This window comes from Salmo trutta, chromosome 18, assembly GCF_901001165.1.
Source record: "Salmo trutta chromosome 18, fSalTru1.1, whole genome shotgun sequence".
Classification (NCBI taxonomy): Eukaryota; Metazoa; Chordata; class Actinopteri; order Salmoniformes; family Salmonidae; genus Salmo; species Salmo trutta.
The window spans coordinates 3,234,878-3,249,803 of record NC_042974.1 but is presented as its reverse complement, the minus strand read 5'-3'; the positions used below and the strand labels follow the sequence as shown (position 1 = coordinate 3,249,803).

The following is a 14,926-nucleotide window of genomic DNA, read 5'->3' as shown; positions in this document are numbered from 1 at the left end:
TATATCTAACGCTGTGGGTTATTTAAGCAATAAGCCCTGGATACAGCCCTTAGCCGTGGTATATTGGCCATATACCACAAACCCCTGAGGTGCCTTATTGCTATTATAACCTGGTTAAATATGTTTTGTCATACCTGTGGTATACGGTCTGATATACCATGCCTGTACCATGTCCTGCCGTAGCGGGGCCCCTCTGTGTGGAGGGCTGTACCATGTCCTGCCGCAGCGGGGCCCCTCTGTGTGGAGGCCTGTACCATGTCCTGCCGCAGCGGGGCCCCTCTGTGTGGAGGACTGTACCATGTCCTGCCGCAGCGGGGCCCCTCTGTGTGGAGGACTGTACCATGTCCTGCCGCAGCGGGGCCCCTCTGTGTGGAGGACTGTACCATGTCCTGCCGCAGCGGGGCCCCTCTGTGTGGAGGACTGTACCATGTCCTGCCGCAGCGGGGCCCCTCTGTGTGGAGGACTGTACCATGTCCTGCCGCAGCGGGGCCCCTCTGAGAGCTATACTCCCTGAAACACTGGTGTTCCACTCTCACCTTCAGCAGGCTCTCCTATGCCAGGGGGGAGGGAGGGAGGAACGTTGGTTAGGTTTTACACAGGAAAGAGAGGGAGAGGAACGATGGTTAGGTTTTACACGAGAGAGAGGAACGATGGTTAGGTTTTACACAGGAAAGAGAGAGGGAGAGGAACGATGGTTAGGTTTTACACGAGAGAGAGGAACGTTGGTTAGGTTTTACACGAGAGAGGAACGTTGGTTAGGTTTACACAGGAAAGAGAGAGGGAGAGGAACGATGGTTAGGTTTTACACGAGAGAGAGGAACGATGGTTAGGTTTTACACGAGAGAGAGGAACGATGGTTAGGTTTTACACGAGAGAGAGGAACGATGGTTAGGTTTTACACGAGAGAGAGAGGAACGTTGGTTAGGTTTTACACGAGAGAGGAACGTTGGTTAGGTTTTACACGAGAGAGGAACGTTGGTTAGGTTTTACACAGGGACCAGAGGAGGAGGAACGATGGTTGGGTTTTACATAGGAAAGAGAGAGCGGAACAATGGTTAGGTTTTACACAGGAAAGAGAGAGGGAGAGGAACGATGGTTAGGTTTTACACAGGGACCAGAGGAGGAGGAACGATGGTTGGGTTTTACATAGGAAAGAGAGAGCGGAACAATGGTTAGGTTTCTTCATTCCTCCACCCTTTCGCCTCACCCTTTGCTCTTACAGGCCGTGGATGTGTTGGATGTCTCTGGTCTGCTCCCGAAGGGCCCTGAGTTCCTGGGCCGCCCGGACCCCCTCTGTCTCCAGCCGCTGCCTCAGGGTCCTCTCCCTGGCCCACAGCCCTCTTCGTGATGCCTCCAGCTCCAGCCTGTCTAATTGGGACTACTCCCAAAGCAACCTTCTTCTGCTGCTCGTTCTTCTTCTCCCTCCGCCTCCCCTCTTTCTCCTTCTCCCTCAGCCTCTTCCCCTCATTCTCTTTCTCCCTCATTCTCTTCCTCCTCCCTCAGCCTCTTCCCCTCATTCTCTTCCTCCTTCTCCCTCAGCCTCTTCCTCGGTCTCCTTCTCCCTCATCATTCTCCTGCTCCCTCACCGCGCTCCTCTCCCTTGGGATCCCTCCATTCTCCCGGAACAGAATTCCCACCAAGCTGCTGGGAACGTGGAGTGACTTGAGATCAGCCTCCTGTCCAGAGCTCCTCTGGTTCTCCGTGGAAGGCCTGGTTCCTTGGGGGGTGCGGGGGCCCGTGTTCCCCAGCCCGGGTTTCTCCAGGTGGGTTAGGAAGGCCCGGTGCTCCCCTCCACCATTCCCTGCCCGCCTCGGGCTGTCCTTCAGGGGGTACGGACAGGAAAGGATGGGGGGGGGGGGGGGGCAAACAAGTCTGGTTCTGGAGCTGGGTGAGCAACAGTCACAACAGAAGGTGTTAATAAATACTGGACTTGTGTTGCTGGCGGGTGTTCGGCACAAAACAGAAGAAACGGCCTGAAACAAAGTAGAGGGGCGGTACTATCTGAACTTGTCCAATAGGAAACTGTTTTTCGTTAAACGTTTTGCTACGGTGTGACCTAATGAACATGTGTTCTGGTGAGAGTAGCGTAAGGGTGAATCCTCAAAACATCAGAGGGGAGTGAGGAGATTGTTGATTGTAGAATGTGTTGTGACTCGTAACCACCTCTGTCCTCCTGTCCAAGTACCCCACTGTCCTCCTGTCCAAGTACCCCACTGTCCTCCTGTCCAAGTACCCCACTGTCTAGGAATGTGTTACTAAGAGAAATAAAGAAGGAAAAGTCTAACTTAGGGATATGGTGATCAGAGCTGAAGCTATTGGCATAAAAAACATTTTATACAGTGTTGTCACAATGGCACTCTCACACTAACTTAACGAGCACTTGGACCACAAGTGGGCACAGAGACACAAACGCAATGTTTATTCATCATATATTCAATGTTTCCATTGAATTGTAATACACTATACAGTATCATCACCATCCTGAGGCTGTCTGCACACATAGTGTAATTCATTTAGAACACGTTATGCATATGTAATGTGATTTAGAACACGTTATGCATATGTCATGTGATTTAGAACACGTTATGCATATGTCATGTGATTTAGAACACGTTATGCATATGTCATGTGATTTAGAACACGTTATGCATATGTCATGTGATTTAGAACACGTTATGCATATGTCATGTGATTTAGAACACGTTATGCATATGTCATGTGATTTAGAACACGTTATGCATATGTAATGTGATTTAGAACACGTTATGCATATGTAATGTGATTTAGAACACGTTATGCATATGTAATGTGATTTAGAACACGTTATGCATATGTAATGTGATTTAGAACACGTTATGCATATGTAATGTGATTTAGAACACGTTATGCATATGTAATGTGATTTAGAACACGTTATGCATATGTAATGTGATTTAGAACACGTTATGCATATGTAATGTGATTTAGAACACGTTAGGCATATGTGATTTAGAACACGTTAGGCATATGTGATTTAGAACACGTTATGCATATGGCCTCCCATCTATTCCCATCACTACCTCCATGTGAGTGACCATGGCCACAACACAACCCCCCCATGGCCTAGAGGGCCTCTGGGACACTAGAGGAACATGTGTAATCCGTAAAGCATTGCCTAGTATATCAACTGTCTGTACTTGTTCATCAACTGTACCCTCACCCAAACCATCACCCCGCCTCAGTGCTTTAGGCGTCACTACAGACCCTGGTTCGTGTCCAGGCTGTGTCACAACTGGCCGTGATTGGGGAGTCCCATAGGGCGGCGCACAACCGGCCGTGATTGGGAGTCCCATAGGGCGGCGCACAACTGGCCCAACGTCGTCCGAGTTTGGCCGGTGTAGGCCGTCATTGTAAATAAGAATTTGTTCTTAACTGACTTGCCTAGTTAAATAAAGGTTCAATAAATAAAATGTCCCCTCCCCCTTCTATTGTTTGGATGTTTGTTGTCACTGTGCTGTTGTTGTTGTCTTTGTAAATGGTAAATAAAAAGTATAAATAGGAAAGGAAGTGCTGTGTCCGTCTCTCAATAATGCAAAACTAATAGCCTGCTTTCCACCACAATGGAATGATCTAATGAATTAAATCAGTCCTCATTTCCTATCTCCTATCCTTCAGAGTAGCTCTTGCACGTAAGGTTTTTGTTTCAACCACTAGTAGGCGCTGTAGGCTTTAGTTTGCACAGCAATCTCACCAGTTCACGTCTGAAGACACAAGGTGGCGCTGTTTATAGTTTACTGAGTGAGAGGTGTGTGTATACACTACTACACACTGTTTATAGTTTACTGAGTGAGAGGTGTGTGTGTGTATACACTACTACACACTGTTTATAGTTTACTGAGTGAGAGGTGTGTGTGTATACACTACTACATACTGTTTATAGTTTACTGAGTGAGAGGTGTGTGTGTATACACTACTACATACTGTTTATAGTTTACTGAGTGAGAGGTGTGTGTGTATACACTACTACATACTGTTTATAGTTTACTGCGTGAGAGGCGTGTATACACACCACTACTACACACTGTATGATAGTATTTTCCTCAAAACATTACAAGATGGAAACGGTGTGTACTAATACCATACTACTATTAAATAACAAATTATTTTCTACGATTTTCAACAATTGAGGACACCTAACACCTCTACTACCATGTAATTTATCACAAACAACTTCCATATACACTGGTTTGAAACCAACACCACAATAACAACCTGACAAGTGTCTCACAACACAGACCTTATCCCCTCTGCTTTGCAGGCTAGTATCATTCTACATGCTCTCCCAAACCGTGCCAGAGTTCCAATATGTCCACTAGTCTGTATTATATCCAATAACACTGCACTGGCTGTACGAACATAAGAGCAACAACAGAAGTGAATACAGGTTTGTTGTGGAGGAACTCCTAGAACACCAGGGTCAGAACCCTATTATGATGTAATGAATAATGTATGTAAATGACCTGGCCCTGATCACAACCAGACAGAACAAGATTTGACCAGTCTAATCCTGAGTGAGCAGGTTTGGTCGCTCACTTCCAATTCTCTCACATGTGTAACAATGAATTCCTGTGCGAGAGAGAGAGAGAGAGCTGTTGACAGGGGAAAGGAGGAAGGGAGGGGCACAAATCACAGGCAGCCTAACTCTTTTTCATTTTCAAATGATACCGCTCTCTCTCTCTGTAGTCAAAAAGTGACTTTTTCTCCTGACAGATTCATTTGAATAGTTTTATTGGGACAAGCCATGACAGTATAGTTAAATTATGCATGCTATAGAAACATAGAATAGAAAATGTAGAATATATCTCTATAATATGATGATATGATGCAAGCTGAAGAATGGAGTGAAAGGTGACTGTATGGAGGGACTTTTAAAAGTCCAGTGACAGTTGCACAGTTCATTGGTCAGTCAATATTTGTAAACATTACTCAGTCAAAATAGTGCACTTATTGTAAGTTTAGAGGTGGCTATATCCCTTTTTAAAAGAAGAATAGAGGTATATCCCTCTATGTAAACGAAACAACCCTCAAACAAAACCAGGAGAGTAAGAGAGACTCCAGATATTACACACGGGTGTAAAACAACCCTCAAACAAAACCAGGAGAGTAAGAGAGACTCCAGATATTACACACGGGTGTAAAACAACCCTCGAACAAAACCAGGAGAGTAAGAGAGACTCCAGATATTACACACGGGTGTAAAACAACCCTCAAACAAAACCAGGAGAGTAAGAGAGACTCCAGATATTACACACGGGTGTAAAACAACCCTCAAACAAAACCAGGAGAGTAAGAGAGACATTCAGATATTACACACGGGTGTAAAACAACCCTCAAACAAAACCAGGAGAGTAAGAGAGACTCCAGATATTACACACGGGTGTAAATCATATGCTGCCTGATTTGTCTGCCAGTCTGTTAATATGTTATATTCAAATCAGACAAACTGTCATTTCAAGCGCAGGCTTGTTACTGTGCCTGCAGCCTGTCACGTTAGTAGGATCTGGAGATCACCTTATTGATTAATGAAGATAATCCATGTACACAACAGTCTTCTTCTCTCTGTAGGCGGCCTGATGAAGGCTAGCTAATGATAAACCTGTTGGTTTTGTATCAATAAAGAACAATGTTTCTATCAATTTCAATTGTCTTAGAAGTTGTGACTGAATAATACCTGACATATCTGTTCCTCATATCTATTCATTGAACCCTTTGCAATGTAAACAACAGAAACTGAACTTATTAAGCCTTTATTTAACCAGGTTAGAATCCCTTTGAGAATAGAAACCTCTTTTCTCTTGAGGCAGACCTAAAACTCAGAATCTTAATTCAACAGTCTGTGCACACGTTGCGTCCCAAATGGCACCCTATTCCCTTCATAGTGCACTACATTTGACCAGAGCCATATGGGACTAGGGTGCCATTTGAGCCGTCCGTTTGTCTACCTGTTAAATTTAAACCTGAAGGAGCTGAGATTACTGAGGGAGGTTACTCAAACGCTTTTTTTCTCAAGTTCCTGGAAAGTCGACAGCCCTGTTTGTTTTTCTTTCAAGGTGGAATTTCTTGGAATTTGACATTGACTTCAAGAGAAGGGGAAGATGAGAGAAAATCTAAGCCAGAGGGGACTACACACACTCTTTCAAACATTTACTGAATGACCTGCATGGCTGAGGACTTATCTTGGCTTGTGTATATATATATATATGGTTTACCTGATTTACTCTTAATTGCTGTTATCTTTCAGGCTTGGCTGTAGTAGGCTAGTGAAGGCATCAAGTTCACAAATAGACAGGAAGATAACTATTTTTTTCTGTGTGTAGCCAGCACATATTGTTAAAATATGCTTAACCCCAAAAAGCTTTGTAGAATACAGGTGAATTAACTAATATGCTTCAACCCAAACAGCTTTGTAGAATACAGGTCAATTAACAGTTGACAAAAAAAGGAAAATGTGAACTTCCACTGGACACCTGCTCGTCGAACATCTCATTCCAAAATCATGTGCATTAATATGGAGTTGGTCCCTCCTTTGCTGCTATAACATCCTCCACTCTTATGGGAAGCCTTTCCACAAGCTGTGAGTGTTGCAACTGAGGACAGGCAATATTTGTGCGCTACGCCCTTCAGCATTCGGTGGTCCCTTAGAACTTGTGTTTGGCCTACCACTTAGGGCTGAGCCGTTGTTGCTCCTAGACGTTTCCACTTTACAATAACAGCACTTACAGTTGACAGGGGCAGCTCTAGCAGGGCAGAAATTTGACGAACTGACTTGTTGTAAAGGTGGCATCCTATGACAGTGCCACGTTGAATATCACTGATCTCTTCAGTACGGGCCATTCTACTGCCAATGTTTGTCTATGGAGATTGCATGGTGGTGTGCTCGATTTTATACACCTGTCAGCAACGGGTGTGGCTGAAATAGCTGAATCCACTAATTTGAAGGGGTGTCCACATACTTTTGGTCATGTAGTGTGCATTGTATAATGGCAATCAAACTTGTGCAGAATAGCATGCAATGACATTGTGCATGGTCTGCTTATTTGATGACCATGTATGTTTGTGTGCAAAAGTATAGAAAATTAAAACCACAAACTGATTATTGCACATGTGTAATAGCCATGTAATGATTGAACATCTATTATTAATGTCTCTCTCTATGATAGCTCAAACCACACTGAGCACATTGAATTTGAGGGTAACAGCGTTGTGTTGCTGGGTAAGGTAGCCTATAGAATAATGAACGCACGTCCTTCTGAAACCTCGCTCTCAATTACGTTAGCGGATGACTTTACTAGTACAGCTTGCCTACACTAAATCCAGTATTTTTCCATCAAGTGGCACGCTGGGTCACGTGACAGCGAGGGTTAAAAAAAACCGCTGTCATGTTTGCATCCTTTACAGAGCAGCAATGATACTACATATTTGTTTAACTCTCCTAAATTGCAATCTGGACTAATGTTACATGGTCTTTGATGCTAGCGTCATGTTCTGAACTGAAGAGGTGCACCACATAACGTGGACATTTCCCTTTCATGTCATTTTTGTCAACTTGTGCAGTGCGCGGATTCATTGTAACCACTCCCACTCGTGGCTGGTGGAAAATTACCAGCAACAGGCTCACGAGTCAGGCGATTGTATTGTGGACTGTATCTCCTCTACCTAATGTAAACACGTTTCCTCTTTGTATCTCGTGTAGGTTGCACAGCACAGATTAGTGAATTGCAATGTCATGATCACAACAAAACAGCGTGATGGTGAGCTGGGTCGATAACGAAATGAAATGCTGTTCTGATAAGTCACACATCCTTTTGCAATGGATACAGTGTTAGAAAAATACATTTCTCTAAACGTCAATCAAGTCAAGACTATTGAGCAATACTAGCGACACTTCTCAAGTTGCAAAGTGATTGTAGATTGTAACAAACGCGCACACAATAGCAAAACAATATTGAAAGCACTTATTTGCCATTCATGTTGGAGGCATCGAAAAGTCCATTCTGCTTGATTGGAGTCCGCCCTCTTTTTCTGACCACGGGCGGAGCAGTCGCGTGGGTGCCTGGACGAATTTTAACTTGATTGACAATGGAGTTAACCAATAGAGTTAAAGCAACGATGTCCGTAAAAAACAACCCCACCAATGGGAGTGTAAAGTGGGCGTGACGTTAGTCCAAACTTTCCGCGGCGCCATCGGCTGAAAACTAAACCGAGATGGAATCTCCCAGTCTGAACCGGTTTCAACCGGTTATGTGAGTTAGTTTGCTTCAACGAGGAGAAGAGGCGCAGGAATACAATCTCTCAAACCGCCCCGCTGCAAAAAAAAATATTAGAGTAAAGAATTAAATTGTAAATCAAGGTTTATTTTATTTCGTAAAATGAATCGGAGTATATTACTGAGCCGTACCGTGATAATAGTTGCGGAATCCACATCTGTGATCCTTATTAACTAGCCATCAATACACATTGTGGAATTGGAGCCAGCTAACGTTTCAGAGATAACAGTAACGTTAGCTAGTCTATTTCTTACTAAACAACAACGATATTGTATATAGCCTTGTAGCTAGCTTCCCTGGGGGGAAAAATACAATCTTCTTTCAGTCAGAGGCTTGGACTTTTGGTAGGTAACTCAGGGGTGCAAAGTAGCATTTGACTTGGGGGTAAAAAAAAAATCTATATTTTAGACTTTAATTTCACTTTTGGAATGTAAAATCCAGAGAGCATCAGTGATAAAGTGTATCTACTAGTTAGGTAAGTAAGTGGTAACGTTGCTGTGTGATGCACTTTACAAGGGATGCTGGTGTGAGAAACTCCTAGGGTTGGGTGTGAGTGGTGTGTGGTGATGATAGCAGGCAATGCTGAGGACCGGGGGGGACAACTAAATATATCAATTCGTCCACTCCTTCCTCAGAAACAGCGAGGTGTGAACGGATGTATTTTGTTGCTAGTTTGCTAACGTTAATTGTGCTAACTTTACCAGTGATGCGACGTGTTCCTGCGCTGTTTTGAACTGCAAGTTATTTATTATTTTAGTAAGACATAAAAACATTAAGATGCATTAGGGTCATTTTTAAATTTTTTTAATAACTTTGAAAAGTAGGTATCTTATTTTGTTAGTCGTGTATTACTTGCAGTAGTTAAGTAGCTCGGTAATAACCGAGGCCAGCCTGCAGTGGGAGGGTTGGGGAGGCGGGTGTCTGGTAGTCAGGGTGATGATAGTTAGCTAGCTATGGAGGACCACACGGTTTCTCTGGTGGAGGAGACTTCCTTTTGTCTTGACATCAACGACAGTCTTATCAATAGCTTGCTACCGAATCACAATTTAGCCAGGGGCAACGCGCTGCTGGTGCTGTGTGTATTTACCATTTTTTTTTTATCGAATTGAGATTGTTGAATTTTCCTCCAATTTGTTGAAACGAACTTGTAAAACTAGCCTACCTGTATCCAGTTTCGCTAACTTGTTATTGCTTACGAAGTGTTGCAGGTAATGGATAAATGTCACGTGTGCTGCTTACCCCATGTTTTATTGCCGCGTTCAAATTAACTGGGAACTAGTACATTTCCATGTCCGACTTCAGTGTCGGGGGGGAAAAAACGAGCTCTGACTGGGAAAAATCGATTTGAACGGTCATCAAACTCGGGCCTCTTTCTAGAGCTCCGACTTCCCCACCTGAAGATCAAAGACGTCATGATTTGACTTTGTATTTTTCCGTGTCCCCAGTTGTTTTGAACGCGGCATTATATAGACCTGGAACGCACCCAATACCACCTAACGTTATCTACACCGTCACACGGTAGCTATCAACCGACGTTGGTGGTTGTGTTAAGCGAGATAAACTGATTGATTGCATCGGATGTAAGACGATAAAGCAGCATATTTCAGTATTCTTCTACATTTATCAGTGTTTAAACTGTCAAATGAAGGTGTGTTTGAACTTCAAAATAGCCACGTCTGTCAGGTACCAGATGTAAACAAAGTGACGTCCTGTAGCACGTGGTTCGATTGTGTTCTGGAGGTTCCATGATAATGTGATATTTTCAGTATGTCAAACTTTCATGTTTGTTTATTAAACGATATCAGAACAAGCTTTTTATGAATTGTCAAAATACAACTGTCAGAATGTTCCTTTATGGAAAGGGTATATGCCTGATCTAAACTTAGCTGTCATTGTGTTTTGTTTTTTGCAGTGTATTTTCTTATTTATAGCTTTGAGTAGTTTGTGTGACAAGATATAACTAATTGGAAAAAGTGAGCAAGGTGCCAGCTCATGTCATGCTTGTTTACTGGTGGAGATGATGATGAGGAGGAGGAGGGGTGTGTAACAGGAGGTTGCTGTGAGGAAGACAGCTCATACTAATGTCTGGAATGGAACGGTATCAAACACATGGAAACCGTGTGTTTGATGAGTTCCATATCATTACATTTATTCCTTTGAGCCATCCTCACCAATTTAAGGAGCCACCAGCATCCTGTGTGTGTGACTGACCGGGGATGGGAAGCAGGGGAGGGGGTTAGGAGAGGTGGTTAGCTGGTTGGAATGCTCCATTCATTCACATGACTTTGCCTGTTGCTGTTGAATGTTTTCTCTGCCTGCCTCTGTCAGTCATAACACTCTCTCTCTCACACACACACACACACACACACACACACACACACACACACACACACACACACACACACACACACACACACACACACACACACACACACACACACACACACACACACACACACACACACAGTCTAACCCCCCTCCTTGCTGTCCATCCTTGCAGAGCTCTATGCCAGCAGTTATGACAGTGTTAGCAGACCATGCAGCGCAGCAGCTGCTGGACTTCAGCCAGAAACTAGACATCAACCTGTTGGACAACGTGGTCAACTGTCTGTACCACGGGGTCGGAACACAGGTAAGTAGTACTGGCACTTGACCTTTACCCCCCTTACTACCACTGACTTCCCCCCTTACTACCACTGACTCCCCCCCTTACTACCACTGACTCCCCCCCTTACTACCACTGACTTCCCCCCTTACTACCACTGACTTCCCCCCTTACTACCACTGACTCCCCCCCTTACTACCACTGACTTCCCCCCTTACTACCACTGACTTCCCCCCTTACTACCACTGACTTCCCCCCTTACTACCACTGACTTCCCCCCTTACTACCACTGACTTCCCCCCTTACTACCACTGACTTCCCCCCTTACTACCACTGACTTCCCCCCTTACTACCACTGACTTCCCCCCTTACTACCACTGACTTCCCCCCTTACTACCACTGACTTCCCCCCTTACTACCACTGACTCCCCCCCTTACTACCACTGACTTCCCCCCTTACTACCACTGACTTCCCCCCTTACTACCACTGACTTCCCCCCTTACTACCACTGACTTCCCCCCTTACTACCACTGACTCCCCCCCTTACTACCACTGACTTCCCCCTTACTACCACTGACTTCCCCCCTTACTACCACTGACTTCCCCCCCTTACTACCACTGACTTCCCCCCCTTACTACCACTGACTCCCCCCCTTACTACCACTGACTCCCCCCCTTACTACCACTGACGTCCCCCCTTACTACCACTGACTTCCCCCCTTACTACCACTGACTTCCCCCCTTACTACCACTGACTTCCCCCCTTACTACCACTGACTTCCCCCCCTTACTACCACTGACTCCCCCCCTTACTACCACTGACTTCCCCCATTACTACCACTGACTTCCCCCCTTACTACCACTGACTTCCCCCCTTACTACCACTGACTTCCCCCCTTACTACCACTGACTCCCCCCTTACTACCACTGACTCCCCCCCTTACTACCACTGACTTCCCCCCTTACTACCACTGACTTCCCCCCCTTACTACCACTGACTTCCCCCTTACTACCACTGACTTCCCCCCCTTACTACCACTGACTTCCCCCCCTTACTACCACTGACTTCCCCCCTTACTACCACTGACTTCCCCCCTTACTACCACTGACTCCCCCCCTTACTACCACTGACGTCCCCCCTTACTACCACTGACTTCCCCCCCTTACTACCACTGACTCCCCCCCTTACTACCACTGACTTCCCCCCCTTACTACCACTGACTTCCCCCCTTACTACCACTGACTTCCCCCCCTTACTACCACTGACTTCCCCCCTTACTACCACTGACTCCCCCCCTTACTACCACTGACTCCCCCCTTACTACCACTGACTTCCCCCCTTACTACCACTGACTCCCCCCCTTACTACCACTGACTTCCCCCCCTTACTACCACTGACTTCCCCCCTTACTACCACTGACTCCCCCTTACTACCACTGACTCCCCCCCTTACTACCACTGACTTCCCCCCTTACTACCACTGACTCCCCCCTTACTACCACTGACTTCCCCCCTTACTACCACTGACTTCCCCCCTTACTACCACTGACTTCCCCCCCTTACTACCACTGACTCCCCCCTTACTATCACTGACTTCCCCCCTTACTACCACTGACTTCCCCCCTTACTACCACTGACTCCCCCCCTTACTACCACTGACTTCCCCCCCTTACTACCACTGACTTCCCCCCTTACTACCACTGACTTCCCCCCCTTACTACCACTGACTCCCCCCCCTTACTACCACTGACTCCCCCCCCTTACTACCACTGACTCCCCCCCTTACTACCACTGACTTCCCCCCCTTACTACCACTGACCTCCCCCCTTACTACCACTGACTTCCCCCCTTACTACCACTGACTCCCCCCCTTACTACCACTGACTCCCCCCCCTTACTACCACTGACTCCCCCCCTTACTACCACTGACTTCCCCCCTTACTACCACTGACTTTCCCCCTTACTACCACTGACTTCCCCCCTTACTACCACTGACTTCCCCCCTTACTACCACTGACTCCCCCCCTTACTACCACTGACTTCCCCCCTTACTACCACTGACTTCCCCCCTTACTACCACTGACTCCCCCCCTTACTACCACTGACTCCCCCCCCTTACTACCACTGACTTCCCCCCTTACTACCACTGACTTCCCCCCTTACTACCACTGACTTCCCCCCCTTACTACCACTGACTTCCCCCCCTTACTACCACTGACTTCCCCCCTTACTACCACTGACTCCCCCCCTTACTACCACTGACTCCCCCCCTTACTACCACTGACTCCCCCCCTTACTACCACTGACTTCCCCCCTTACTACCACTGACTTCCCCCCTTACTACCACTGACTCCCCCCCTTACTACCACTGACTCCCCCCCCTTACTACCACTGACTCCCCCCCCTTACTACCACTGACTTCCCCCCTTACTACCACTGACTCCCCCCCTTACTACCACTGACTCCCCCCCTTACTACCACTGACTTCCCCCCCTTACTACCACTGACTTCCCCCCTTACTACCACTGACTCCCCCCTTACTACCACTGACTTTTCCTGATAGCTACTTTATTGAGGACAAATGTTCTGACTATGACTGAGATATGTGGTTGTCCCACCTAACTATCTGTAGATGAATGTACTGACTATGACTGAGATATGTGGTTGTCCCACCTAACTATCTGTAGATGAATGTTCTGACTATCACTGAGATATGTGGTTGTCCCACCTAACTATCTGTAGATGAATGTTCTGACTATGACTGAGATATGTGGTTGTCCCACCTAACTATCTGTAGATGAATGTACTGACTGTAAGTCACTCTGGATAAGAGTGTCTGCTAAATGACTAAAATGTAACTGGAAGTTGTCAAGTAACCACAAAGCTGGTGGAGTTTTGCGGGATTTGTAATTTTGCTATGATGGTCGCTTGCCCAGGTGCCTTACTAAGTTTAACTTCTAACTTTTTGGGGACAGATAGAAGAACAGGGAGAGAAACAAGTTAGTATTGCAGAAAATAATGTCTGAAATGGACAGCTTTTCTATCACACTGTCATTGGTGAGGGGTTTAAGTTGAAATGCATCTGCCTTTTTAAATGTGGAGTGTGTGTGCAGGGCATAAAATGTACCGGACACTCTGATTTTTTTACCAGACAAAATATAGATATTTTTCTGTTAAAAATGACAGAAATGGATGAGAATGCTTTATAATGTTTCTAAAACAAAAATGTATTACTAGTAAGAAGTAATGTGGCTGGTATATTTCTTATTTATTTCATTTTTTTAACCAATATGCCGACGTTTATATATACACTACTGTTCAAAAGTTTGGCGTCACATAGAAATGTCCTTGTTTTAGAAAGAAAAGCACATTTTTTTATCCATTACAATAACATCAAATTGATCAGAAATACAGTGTAGACATTGTTAATGTTGTAAACGACTATTGTAGCTGGAAATGGCTGATTTTTAATGGAATATCTACATAGGTGTACAGAGACCCATTATCAGCAACCATCACTCCTGTGTTCCAATGGCACGTTGTGTTAGCTAATCCAAGTTTATCATTTTAAAAGGCTAATTGATCATTAGAAAACCCTTTTGCAATTATGCTAGCTGGCCTTCTAGGCAGAGTTCCTCTGTCCAGTGTCTGTGTTCTTTTGCCCATCTTAATCTTTTCTTTTTATTGGCCAGTCTGAGATATGGCTTTTTCTTTGCAACTCTGCCTAGAAGACCAGCATCCCAGAGTCGCCTCTTCACTGTTGACGTTGAGACTGGTTTTTGTGGGTACTATTTAATGAAGCTGCCAGTTGAGGACTTGTGAGGCATCTGTTTCTCAAACTAGACACTCTAATGTACTTGTCCTCTTGCTCAGTTGTGCACCGGGGCCTCCCACTCCTCTTTCTATTCTGGTTAAAGCCAGTTTGCACTGTTCTGTGAAGGGAGTAGTACACAGCGTTGTACGAGATCTTCAGTTTCTTGGCAATTTCTCGCATGGAATAGCCTTCATTTCTCA

At 45.4% G+C, this 14,926-nt stretch overlaps 1 pseudogene; it reads left to right on the top strand.

The window, feature by feature from the left end:
- The first annotated feature begins 8,161 nt into the window (after positions 1-8,161).
- Positions 8,162-14,926, top strand: part of LOC115152766 (exportin-1-like) — an 83,513-nt pseudogene continuing 76,748 nt past the window's right edge.